This window comes from Lathamus discolor, chromosome 8, assembly GCF_037157495.1.
Source record: "Lathamus discolor isolate bLatDis1 chromosome 8, bLatDis1.hap1, whole genome shotgun sequence".
Lineage (NCBI taxonomy): Eukaryota > Metazoa > Chordata > Aves > Psittaciformes > Psittacidae > Lathamus > Lathamus discolor.
The window spans coordinates 19899226-19909978 of record NC_088891.1 but is presented as its reverse complement, the minus strand read 5'-3'; the positions used below and the strand labels follow the sequence as shown (position 1 = coordinate 19909978).

At 51.7% G+C, this 10753-nt stretch overlaps 1 protein-coding gene across 1 annotated transcript in view; it reads left to right on the top strand.

The window, feature by feature from the left end:
• The first annotated feature begins 1067 nt into the window (after positions 1–1067).
• The window catches only part of LINGO1 (leucine rich repeat and Ig domain containing 1), a 65955-nt gene continuing 56269 nt past the window's right edge, over positions 1068–10753 (top strand). Inside the window, exon 1 of the mRNA XM_065688393.1 lies at positions 1068–1090. The gene's annotated coding sequence lies outside the window, so the exon portion shown is untranslated. The remainder of the gene's footprint in view (positions 1091–10753) is intronic.

Genomic DNA, 10753 nt, shown 5'->3' with positions numbered 1-10753 from the left:
TGTGGTTTCCTTACCTGGCTTCTTGTGGAACATAAACCACATTTGTATACCCATGACTTCAGGCTGGATTCAAGGTTGGGGTTGGCTTCTTGGGAATGCCCTCCTGATTTTGGCTTGTTTTGCTTCTCTGCTGGTGCACCTGGGAATCTTGCAGCTGTCTGGGGAGCAATAGCAAGTCTTGTATGCTTCCATTTCCTTCCTGAGGCCCTGAATACAAGCCAGAATTTGGGGCTGCTGGACTTTGGTTGTACTTGAAAACTCTTGGGCTATGAACGTTGCAATCAAAACCCGATTCCTGCTTGGTGAAAGTGGGAGCCTTGTGTGTGGTTCAGTGGTTTCACTGCCCTCCAGCGTTACAACATCACCTAGACACCCACCTGGGGCACAGGCCTCATGTAGGGTGTAGGGATGGTGGTTAGACCTCACCCCGAGGGTCCGATTTTGACCAGCTCTGGGATAAACATCACCTCTCCTTGAGCAAGAGAGGTCGGGTGGGCAAAGCTTTCCTTAATGACTGTTGATGCTGCCATGGGCTAGTTGCAATGATCAATGGCTGTGTGTGGAGAGGAATGAGCAGCCCCTTCTGGAGATGGTCCCTTGGCTTGTGTTTGCTGGTGCTGTGATCCTTCGGGAGTCCTCCTGCTTCTCCTGTGTGGCCACTGGCATGGAAAACCCTGTGCTAGAAAACAGATGGGCAGGTGCACCTTGAGCAGGGCAAGAGGCAATGGAAACCACCGCATGGTGGGGAGAGTGGAGCCAGGGAGCAGACCTGACACCAGCCAGGGCTGCTTGCTGCCACCACCCTGCCCCAATCCCTTAACTCGGCTGGGCCTCAGCCCCCAGCACCTCCTTCTTCTGCCCCAATTGCATGCTTCTCCCTTCAGCACCTTCTCATGCTCTCCCCATCCTCCCCTTGCAGGGCTGTGTGTCCAGGGCTGAGTGAGGTGCCCCGCTGCTGCACTGTGGGTCCCATGAGACAGGCAGGACCACGCTGTCCATCCCGCCTGGGGCTGCAGCACCCCACTCTTCCTCTGCTGCACAGGGAGCCCCTCCAGCACCCGGAACGAAGCTGCGGAGCTCTGCTGCCACGGTGAGTGCCTGGGCTTCTGCTTTCCTTCCTTATGGAGAAGGACCAGGGTTTGCTTCTCTGGTTGCTCCACGTGCATCTCCTTGCCGCAGCAGGCGTGAGAAACGGGCTCCGAGCGAGCAGCTTATGCACCAAATAATTGAGGTTTCAGTCAACAGAAGCAGCTCACGAATTCAGGTTGTATTTAGCAAGTGGTTTTGGCTGGGGGAAAAAAAAAAAGAGTGAAACACTGAAAAGTTTGATTTTGACATTTTCCAAATGAAACCTTTCAGCCATCTGTTCCGAGATGACATTTCGGTTTGAGTTTTTTCTAGGAGGCTTCTTTTCAGTGTGGGGGGGGAAAGCCACCTACAAACAAAACGAAAGCTTCACTTCAGACCAAACAAGATGCTTCATTCAGCCCCACATTATTACTGGGGGTTTAAAATACGGCAAAGAATAAAAAAAGCCCACTTTGTTCAACCTGAATCCCTTAATTATCTCCATTTGGCCACCAAAATAGGAACCAAACCCTGACCCTCCTGTTTTCCCAGCCCTTACCCTCAGAATAAGCTGCGGTTGGGGTCGGAGGGTGGTGGAATGGGTTTTACACCAGGGTTGCAGGAGGAGGGAGCTTTGCGCTCAGGGCAGGGAGCAGGGAGGTGACGGCTGCAAACCTGCATGCACGGGATGTACTACACATTGTTGGGGGTTTTTTGAGAGAGAGCTTGGGAAGAGCCTGTGGTGGCAGAACATGTTGTACCACTGACTTCAGGGATGGCAGGAGAGGCTGCGGGAGCTAATTTTAGCTACAGCAGAAAGCTTGTGCTGAGAGGAGAGCATGCTGTGCTGAGCATCCCAGGGATGTGATGGAGCCCTGAGGCTGTGGTGGTGGCCACTGGTACCCTGCTGTGTCCTGGCTGCTGTGGGGTGTCAGAGATGGGTGGCAAGTTCCACTCAGCCCCATTTGCTTCCTGCAGAGCAACATCATTGCCTGTTATCTCAGTGCTTTCCTTGACCCCTGTTTCTGAGTCCAGTTTGAGGGGAGGAATAAATGTGATGCTGAAGGGACCTTCTGGTTTGTGTGGCCAAAGCATGGAGGGATGGGTTCAGACATCTCAGCTTGGTTTGGAGTCAGCTGTAGCAAAGTTAAGGGAATGACAACCTCCTATCCCAGCAGCACCACAGCTTGCACAAGTGCAGCACTTTGGGCACTGAGAGCCACAAGCTGCTGATGTGAGGCAGAGGGACTGTGCCTCGTGGTGAACAAGATCCTACCTGTGGGGCTGCAGAAGGAGCCTGCACAGACTCCTTTTGGCCCCTCAGTGACAAGGATGAGTCATGGAATCAACTGGGTTGGAAAAGCCCTTTAAGCTCATCCAGTCCAACCGTTCCCAGCACTGCCAAGGCCACCACTGCCCCATGGCACTGAGGGCCTCATCTCCATGGTGTGTGAGCACTTGCAGGGACGGTGCCTGCGGCCCTGCCCTGGGCAGCCTGTTCCAATGCCTGAGCACCCTGTTCCAATGCCTGAGCACCCTCTGGGGCAGGAATTGTTCCTCAGCTCCATCTAAACCTGCCCTGGTGCAGCTTGAGGCTGGTTCCTCTTGTTCTAGCTGACCACACTTGCCAAATGCCATCCCTGTGAGCACTAGGATAGCCCTTCCACCATGCACTCAGCTCAGTTGAAAGCTACCTAGAGAAAGAGGCTGCACTTTCCATTTACTGCACCCTCTCCACCCTCAGCTTATCCCAAATGTGACTTTATCAGCTGTCACATACAAGTGCTGGATGTGGAGGCATGTGCTGGAAGGGAGGTGCTGTGCTCGGCAGTTGCTGCCAGGCTCCTCCCTGGCGTGGGGCTGTACCTGCCCCACTATGGCTCATGCCCTTCACCAGGAGGGAGGATTGAAGGGCTGAGTCGTAGTGGGGAGAGTAGGAGAGACCCAGAATCGTGCCATAAACACAATCTGTGCTGCAGGAATGCATCCACCACCGGCTCCCTGGGAGGAGCGTGGTGCTGGTGCATCCCGGCTCCCACTGCAGCAGAGAGCCTTAAAATACAGCGAGTACCAGGCGGGTGCCTCGGTGTGTGGTGGGACAGCAGGTGTTTGATAGCCATCCTCGTGTGCTCCCCTGCTCTTGTCAGCACCGGCTCCCTGCTGGAGCATTACAGGGATGCTGCCTTTGTTGCACAAGCAAAAACTGGCTGCTGAGAGCTACATGAGATCAGAGGGGATGCAGGGTTGCTGCGGATCTGAAGTCAGTGTCTGCCCTCATTTGGAGGGGAGCCAGTTATGCCCAAGCCTCTGCCTGCTGGTTTGCTGGTGGCTGTGGACCCAGGGTGTAATGGGGAGGGTGGTCCCTGTAGTCTCCATGCCTCAGGAGTCCTTGCAGTGTGCTGGAGCTCAGCTCTGCTGTCAGGTGCCTGGAGCCAGGGATCAGCTTCTGGGATGTGGGGTAGATGCATGGAGGCGCAGCTTATGGGGCTGTGCATTCCCATGTGTGGTGTGGAGGATGTTGGGTTAGAGGAGGGGGTTATCCCACAGGGAATCCCTCCAGCCTCCTTGATAGGGTCTTTCCCCAGGCCCTTACAGAAAGCCCCTGAAACCTGCTGAATCGTTTACCTCTGCTTTTGCATGTAATATTCCCATCTTCCATTCTCTTTCTCTGTTTTCATCTCTCCTTCCCCCCCCGCCCCAATCTTTATCAGTAGCTAATGAAACAGGGAGAAACCCAATTCATACAGTAATTAAATTTACTTAGTGGATATTCAGCTGGAGTAATGAGAAGTTTAATTCAATGATTAGTTTTTTCTTTCATTAATTAAAAATGGATCAACGGTGCAGTTACAGTGGGCTGCATTGATCCTCCTTGTGGAAAGCTGCTGATGGAGGAGGAAGGAAGGCAGGCTTATCTTTTCTGTCCTCCCCTCCCTGGATGCTGTCCCTACACACAGATGCCCTTATGGTCCCCTGGCTCTCAGCCTTGATGTCCCTGCTTCTGTCTGGGTAAGGGATGCTGGGGGTAGTGATGGAGGAGTGGGGGACAGCCCCCCCAACAGGTCCTGTCCCTGCTTTTCGGCTTAAAAAGGGATTTGTAGTATTTGCTGTGGGTAGAAGATTGAAAAGCAGGTCCCAGCCCAGAAGAGGTTTGGGGTGGGAGAGTTGTTTTCCTTCCCAGGTAAACAGCTTTTGATCCATCTGAGTATGTTAAACTCATAAACATCATTTTAGTCTTTTAAAAGAAGGGATCTGTGAAAGCAAAAATGAAGAAATAAACCAAATGAGTTGTTCCCATTTCTTTCCGTGCTTTCTGCAGGCTCTTGAGCAGCGTTAGGACCTCAGGTGTCCTTGGAAGCATGATGGGCATGTTGGGCTGATTGTGTTCCCCTAAAGCATGGGTTTGCTCCTAGTTTTTACCTGGAAGGCTTATTTTGGTGACTTTGGGGATCATTGTAAGATCTAAGTATTGACTACAACCCCCCTATGAACTCAGAGTGGGAATAAAAACCCCCACAACAAACAATGAACCATGAATTAGCATTGTAAGATCTGGTCTGTGCAGAAGCTCTGTGTGTTAAGGGGGTGGCTCAGGTGGGGAGAGCACTGCACCCCCCTTTGCCTCTGCCCTTTCTGCCCCATGTGTGTTCCAAGTCATCTTTTCCCTGCTGCTGTGGAAGAGACTGTGTGAGGGTGAGAAGTAACCGAGGACTGGGGGCAGTGAGCACCAGGCTTTGAAGCCAGTGTGTGCCAAGGGCACTTGACGTCTCTGGGAATGATCTGGTTCTGCTTTTCTGGGGTTATCTTGGCTGATAACTGCTTTGGAAGAGGAGGAGAGAGGCTCCTGGTCAGCCCAGTGCTGTGTCCCTGTGCTGTGGGCAGGCAGAGGCCCCCAGCAGTGTTCCTGTCTCCTGAAGCTCCTCTGTGCTTGTGGAGCTACTCGGGATTTGGAGAAATTATTAATAAGGAGGGGAATATGTCCTCTGCTTTGACTTTGTCCCTGAAACGGTGAAAATCCTGATGGCAAATGGTTTCTGGCAGTATAAAATGTGAATGTGGGACACTTCTCTTTCCAAACATGGTCACAGCCATGGTACCCCCTTTCCAGCATCTCCCTGGCTGTTCTGGAGCTCCTGGCATCCATCAGGACCCAACCTGTTGTGCCCAAGGATGTGTGACTGTGCTTTGTTCTGGACAGTGTTTTGGGCTGACCTTGGCTGTAATACAGCATCTCCAAATCCCAGTGCATCTGTGGGAGGACCCCCAAGCACCCCAAGTCCATGGCATAGTGTCCCCCATTGATGCGGTCCTGAGCTGTGAGACCCTGCTGCAGTTCTGGTGCTTTGTAATTCCTGTCCTGTGTGATGCATTTCATTGCTTGGTACAACCTGAAGCCACCAAGGCTGGGTACAGGGATGCACCCAGGAGGCTGGCCTGGGGCTGAGCTGCCTGCCCAGGGATGCTTACTGAGAGCAGTGTGAGTCCATGCTGGCCAGTCAGTGCTATCTGCCCTTGCAGACAGCCACAGCACTGTTCAACAACAGTGTGTTTTCAGAGGGCTTTTGCATGCGTGTGTTTCTTGAGAGATCACTGCAAATGATTCCCAAGTGCTCTGGCCCAAATCTGTCCCGGTAGCTGTCAGCAGATCAATGCTCTGCTAAGTACAGCCCTGCTCTATTTCCATGGGAAAATGGCTTCTGTTAAGCAGTTCATTCTGGGCCTTTCAGCAGCAAGTCCACTAAATTTTGGTAGTTGTGTTTTCCTGTCTGTTGCAGCCTGATTTAAAGCTTTTTAAATACCAGCTCAGATGAAGATTAAGTTGAGCTGGGAGGGAGAGGGGAAAAGCCTTCCCAGCTCCTGACTTTCTCATCCTGTTAGGCTCTCAAGCGCCAGGTTTGAAGCCCTAATTGTGGTATCGTTTTGCCCACAGTGCATGAGTGGAAAGCAGAGGAGAGGCCAAAGCCCAGCGTGCCCCTGGCATCCAACTGCCCAGCATCCTGCCTTCATCTGACCTGGGTAGGTGGCACACGAGCTTGGGCACTGTTGTGTTGCTGAGCATGTGACACTCGCATACCTCTGTCGTGCTGAGTCTGGGACTGGAATGGTTTCTGCTGCCATAAGTGTGGTGGAAATGCCTTCTCCCCCCTGTAGTTCAGGGCTGCTACCCAGCCCCCCTGGGGCATGAGGCAATGCGGCTTCCAACCAGGATCTGTTCTGTGTCTGGAACAGGTAGGAAATGTTGTGCACAGGGGAGGGTTCTACCAGGAAACATCCAAAATGAGTATTTGGACAGTGGCACTGTTGAGAAAGAAGGGCTTTGTCACAGGGTTGTACTGCTCTGCTTAAGTGGGTGGCTTTGCTCTGCTTTGTGTCACATGGTGAGGGGCAAACGCTGCCTGCACAGAGAGAACCATGGATAACTGAACACTGCAACCTGGGGGATGCTGGGCAGAAATGGTTTCATCCTCCAGGAGAGGGCAGGCAAGAGGGTCCTCAAAAGGCAGTGCTTTTGGACGTCTCTATTACTGTGTCATGGCACCCATGCTCTCTGCAGTGACCCAACCTCCTTCCAGTGCCTTTGCTGGAACAGTTAAAAGAAACAGGAGCAGGTTCCAGCTTGTACTGTACATAGAAATCCCCATATGGAATCTGTGAACTGTCAGCTTGATGCAGGCAATGCGTGAGACTGCAAACATCAGAGCTGACTGGGCTGAGGCAGTTCCCAGGATGTCAGTCCTTGAGAGAGGAAGATGGCATCTCGAGCAGAATTCAGCTTGCTAATGGGAAAAAACAACTTGGGATGATTCAAGTATCTCCTATGTGCCAGAGCTGGGGGGGGAATTGTCCAAGTTGGATGTTGTCCCAGTCGGTATGAGATGATGGGGTGTGCTGTGATCTCCGCTCCACAGGAGTGGTGCTGTGGTGAGGGACACCTCTGCTCTGCCTGGTTGAGAGGAAAGGGAATCAAAACAGAATGAGGCAGAGCTGGCTTTCACCCTGACATGTGCACACAGATATGTAATTTCCCCTTTCCATCATGTTCTTTGCTCAAAGCAAAGAGCAGGCTGCAGAGGCTCAACCTGCTGCATGCAGAAAAGGGGCCTGTCCTCACCTTGCCTCTCGCTCCTGCATGCGAGGGGCTGTTTGAGAACTATTTCCAGCTTTGCGGAGGGGTATTTCTAGCTTCTTGTTGCTGCTTCCCACTTTATGGTAAGCAGGAAATGGGTGCAGGCACTCATCCCTCCCTGTTCCTGGTCCCTGGGAAAAGCTGTGTGTGAAGGATGCTTGGTCAGAGGAGTTCCCCCTGTGTCAGGGCTGATGGAGCGGGTGGACGCAGCATGGCGATAGCAGTTTTCTGTCTTCACACCTTCTCAGCAGCAAGCCCTGCAATGCATTTATTCTTAGCGGCCTTCTATTAAAACAAAATTCAGCTGGGAAATGATTGTGCTGGTTTGAGTCCTCCCTGAACAAACAAGTGCTGAGAGCCATCTGGTTTGGTTCAGATTTGGCTATTTTCTTCCAGGGTGGCATTTGCAAAAGTTGAGGATTTTTTGCTAAGAGCAGTATTTATAAAATGAGGTGGTTTCAGGTTTCCTTGAGCTTTTGCCTTTGAGAAAGAGTGATTTCCTAGGAAATTTGGGGTGATGGATGGGGGGTGGTGGTGTAGTCTGTTTCAGCCTGCTATCTCCACTAAGTAGTGCAAGACCAGGGCAGCTGGGCACTATGGAGTGTGATGATGGGCAGCAGCCACTTCTCAGGTCCTGAACACCCCAAGGTCAGTACACAGCCCCATTGTCCTGCTCAAAAGCAGTGAAACAGGACCCAGTGCTGGGGGATGGACATCTAGGCCTAAGCATCCAGCATGTGTAAGTCCTCTCCCCAAGGAGACCATGAACCTTGGGGTTGGATGATGCAGGCAGAGGTTTTATTTAGTTCTGAGGCAGGGCTCAACCTGAGTGGATTTTTACTGCATGAGTTTTTAGTGTTTAAACTGAGCGACTCTTTGAACCAATGTGGTTTCTGAGGGATGTGTCTCTTCCTCTCTGAATGCATGTGCCATAAGTGCTCCCAAAAAAGTCCTCCCTCTCCTGTCTGGTGTTGCTAGCCCTGGTGATGCAATCACACTTGCAATAGGTCAGGTTTTCCATCAAGGCCCTGTGTCACAGGAATGTCTCGGATTTTCACATCTTAAAAGCAAGTTTTCAGTATCAGGGCTATGTCAAAAGCCTACAAATGTGATCAGGGGCACCCAGGCTCCTCATGCTGCCATGGGGCAGGGTGAGAGCGGCCTGGAGCAGGGAGGAGGATGTGGTTGACTTGGGGATGCAGGAGGGATGAGGGGAAGGGGCTGGAGAGGGGAGGAATGGGAAGGCAGCTCACTTACCAGAAGGTGTCTGTCCTGGGAGCATGCTGCACTGTGCAGTCAGCATTTGTTCCAGCAGGAGCAATACAAGTTGTCAGGTGGAAAGCATTGCCTCCCCTGATAACTTCATTGTGCTGAACAACCTCCTAGCTCTGAGCAAGGAGAATCAATGCACCAGAGCCAGGCTGCCCATGTGGCAGGAGACCCTGCTTGGGACCTCCTGCCACCCCGTGCTGTCCCCTGAGGGAACCAGATGATGGGGTTTCAGGTAGGAGTAGCAGCAGGGTTGGGGCTCTTCCCAGGGAGGTTGCATGGGACAGTGGGGATACTCAGGATGCTCCTGTCTTTGGCTGGCCCAAAAGCTGTGGTTATGTGCAGGGTGGCTGGAAAGAGCTGTGAGAGAAGGAATGCAATGGAGGGAGAGCTGTCTGTGGCCTGTTCTGGTAGGCACTGTTTCAGAAGGTCTGCTCCTTCCCCCAGCAGGGTCAAGAAAAGCCTTACATTCCCTTTCCTTACCTGGTTCCCGCTTTCTAGATGAAACCAGATTTCTTTCAAAGCATCTTTCTCTGCAGGTCGATGAAGCCATTAGCAGAAAGAGATCTTTGTTGCTTCATAGCATTTTGGTTGCACGTTTGCAAGAATGAATATTAATTGTGCAAAGTGCTAATGAGCATTCAGGCTGTGCAGCCGAAGGATGGCACCATGCACTCAGCTGCTTGCCCTTGCTACAAACCTGGATGCCACCACTGTGGTCCAGCAGCTCCAGAGAGCTTTTCAGTGCTGTGATTCCGTGTGGATGCTTGGGGCTGTGGCAGGGACCATCGGGGACTATTTGTGGTACCACGTTAGTGAGGCTTGGAGGCACTTGAGGTTTTCTAGCAGTCAAACAGCTCTTCCAAATAGCATCGTGCACACACAGCTTGGGATGTCACATTAATGTTAAACACGGGGAAGAAGCGGGAGCAGGAGCTGGGTGTGCATGGCAGTTTGTTTCTTTGGGTTTGTATGCTCATGCTTTCTGCTTCATTGCACCCTGACATGCACAAGGGAGGAGATGGGGTATGGGTTTTAAAAAGGCTTTATAAAAAATTACCTTCCATGAAATATTCAGGCCAGGCTGATTTCTCTTTAAAAACTGGCCTAATTACTCCTGCAAGGCTTCCAGTGCTCCTGGTCTCATTGCGTTTGGAGGAAGGCAGCAGGAATGCTTGACTTGAGATGGGCTGGTTTGTATTCATTACAGGGAGCTGATCACTGTATTCCTGTTTGGAGATGAGGATCAGTGGGTTGGTTTGTTCCCATGAATATTTACTGGTGATGGGCTAAGGACAGGAAAGGAAATGGAGGCAATTTAGCAACATCTTGGGTGCCCTAGGAACAAGACCGATGTCCCTTGTACTCTAGGTGTTCTGGGCTGTGCACTGGGTGTATCCCACTGCTCCCTCCTTGCAGATGTGTGGGAGCCAGTGGTGGGGAGTGCATCCGCTTTGCTGTGAAGGGGAATGCTCCAGCAAGCATTAGGTGTGATCCCAAATTAGCATCCCATTCACTTGCTTCTAACTGTGCTAGCTCTGCAAGGCTAATAGGGCTTTAAAATGAGGTCTCTTGTCACCAAAATCAGCAGCTCTGACTCAGAATGCACGGAGGGAGCAGACTTGCTGAATAAGGCAATGTAGGTGTGGAGTGCTGGCCTGGCTGCAGCACTGCTGTGAGGCTTGAGAGAATCAGTGTCGGAGCCTGGGAGGGGTCCTCAGTTCCCGTTTCGGTGGCTAAGCCATGGGTGAGGGGGATGAAGGCGTGAGGAGGATGAAGGCGTGAGCATCAAAGCCAGGCAAACCGTGGAGCGTTCCCAAGTGCTGTGCCATGTTCCACAATTAATCACTTCCACCCACATTGCACCTTCCCCCTCCCCTAAATCCTCCCTCGCCTGGTGCTGGAGTGGGGGAATGGAGGCAGCTCCAGTTTTATGAATCAATCAAAGCCGATGCCTGCTTTTCAGAGCTGCTGATTTAGAGAGCCCTTTGCAAGTGTGTGCAGTATGATTTCTTATCTCAGAGCATAGCTCTGGAAGAGCCTGCCAAGAGGAGCTCTTCCAGCTCCCAGCCACATCCTGGGGAGCCGGGCTGAGTGGTCTTTTCATCTACAAATAAAACAAACAGGAACAAAGAAGGCAATAATATTGACTTTCATCATTGATATTTCCATTTATCTCAGTAATAATTAGTATTTCTATTGCTGGAAGGGTATAGCTCATAATCGCACTGTTTCAGGGGAGCTTATTAATGTCATCACCAAGAACAGCTAGGCATGAAGTGCTGGGTG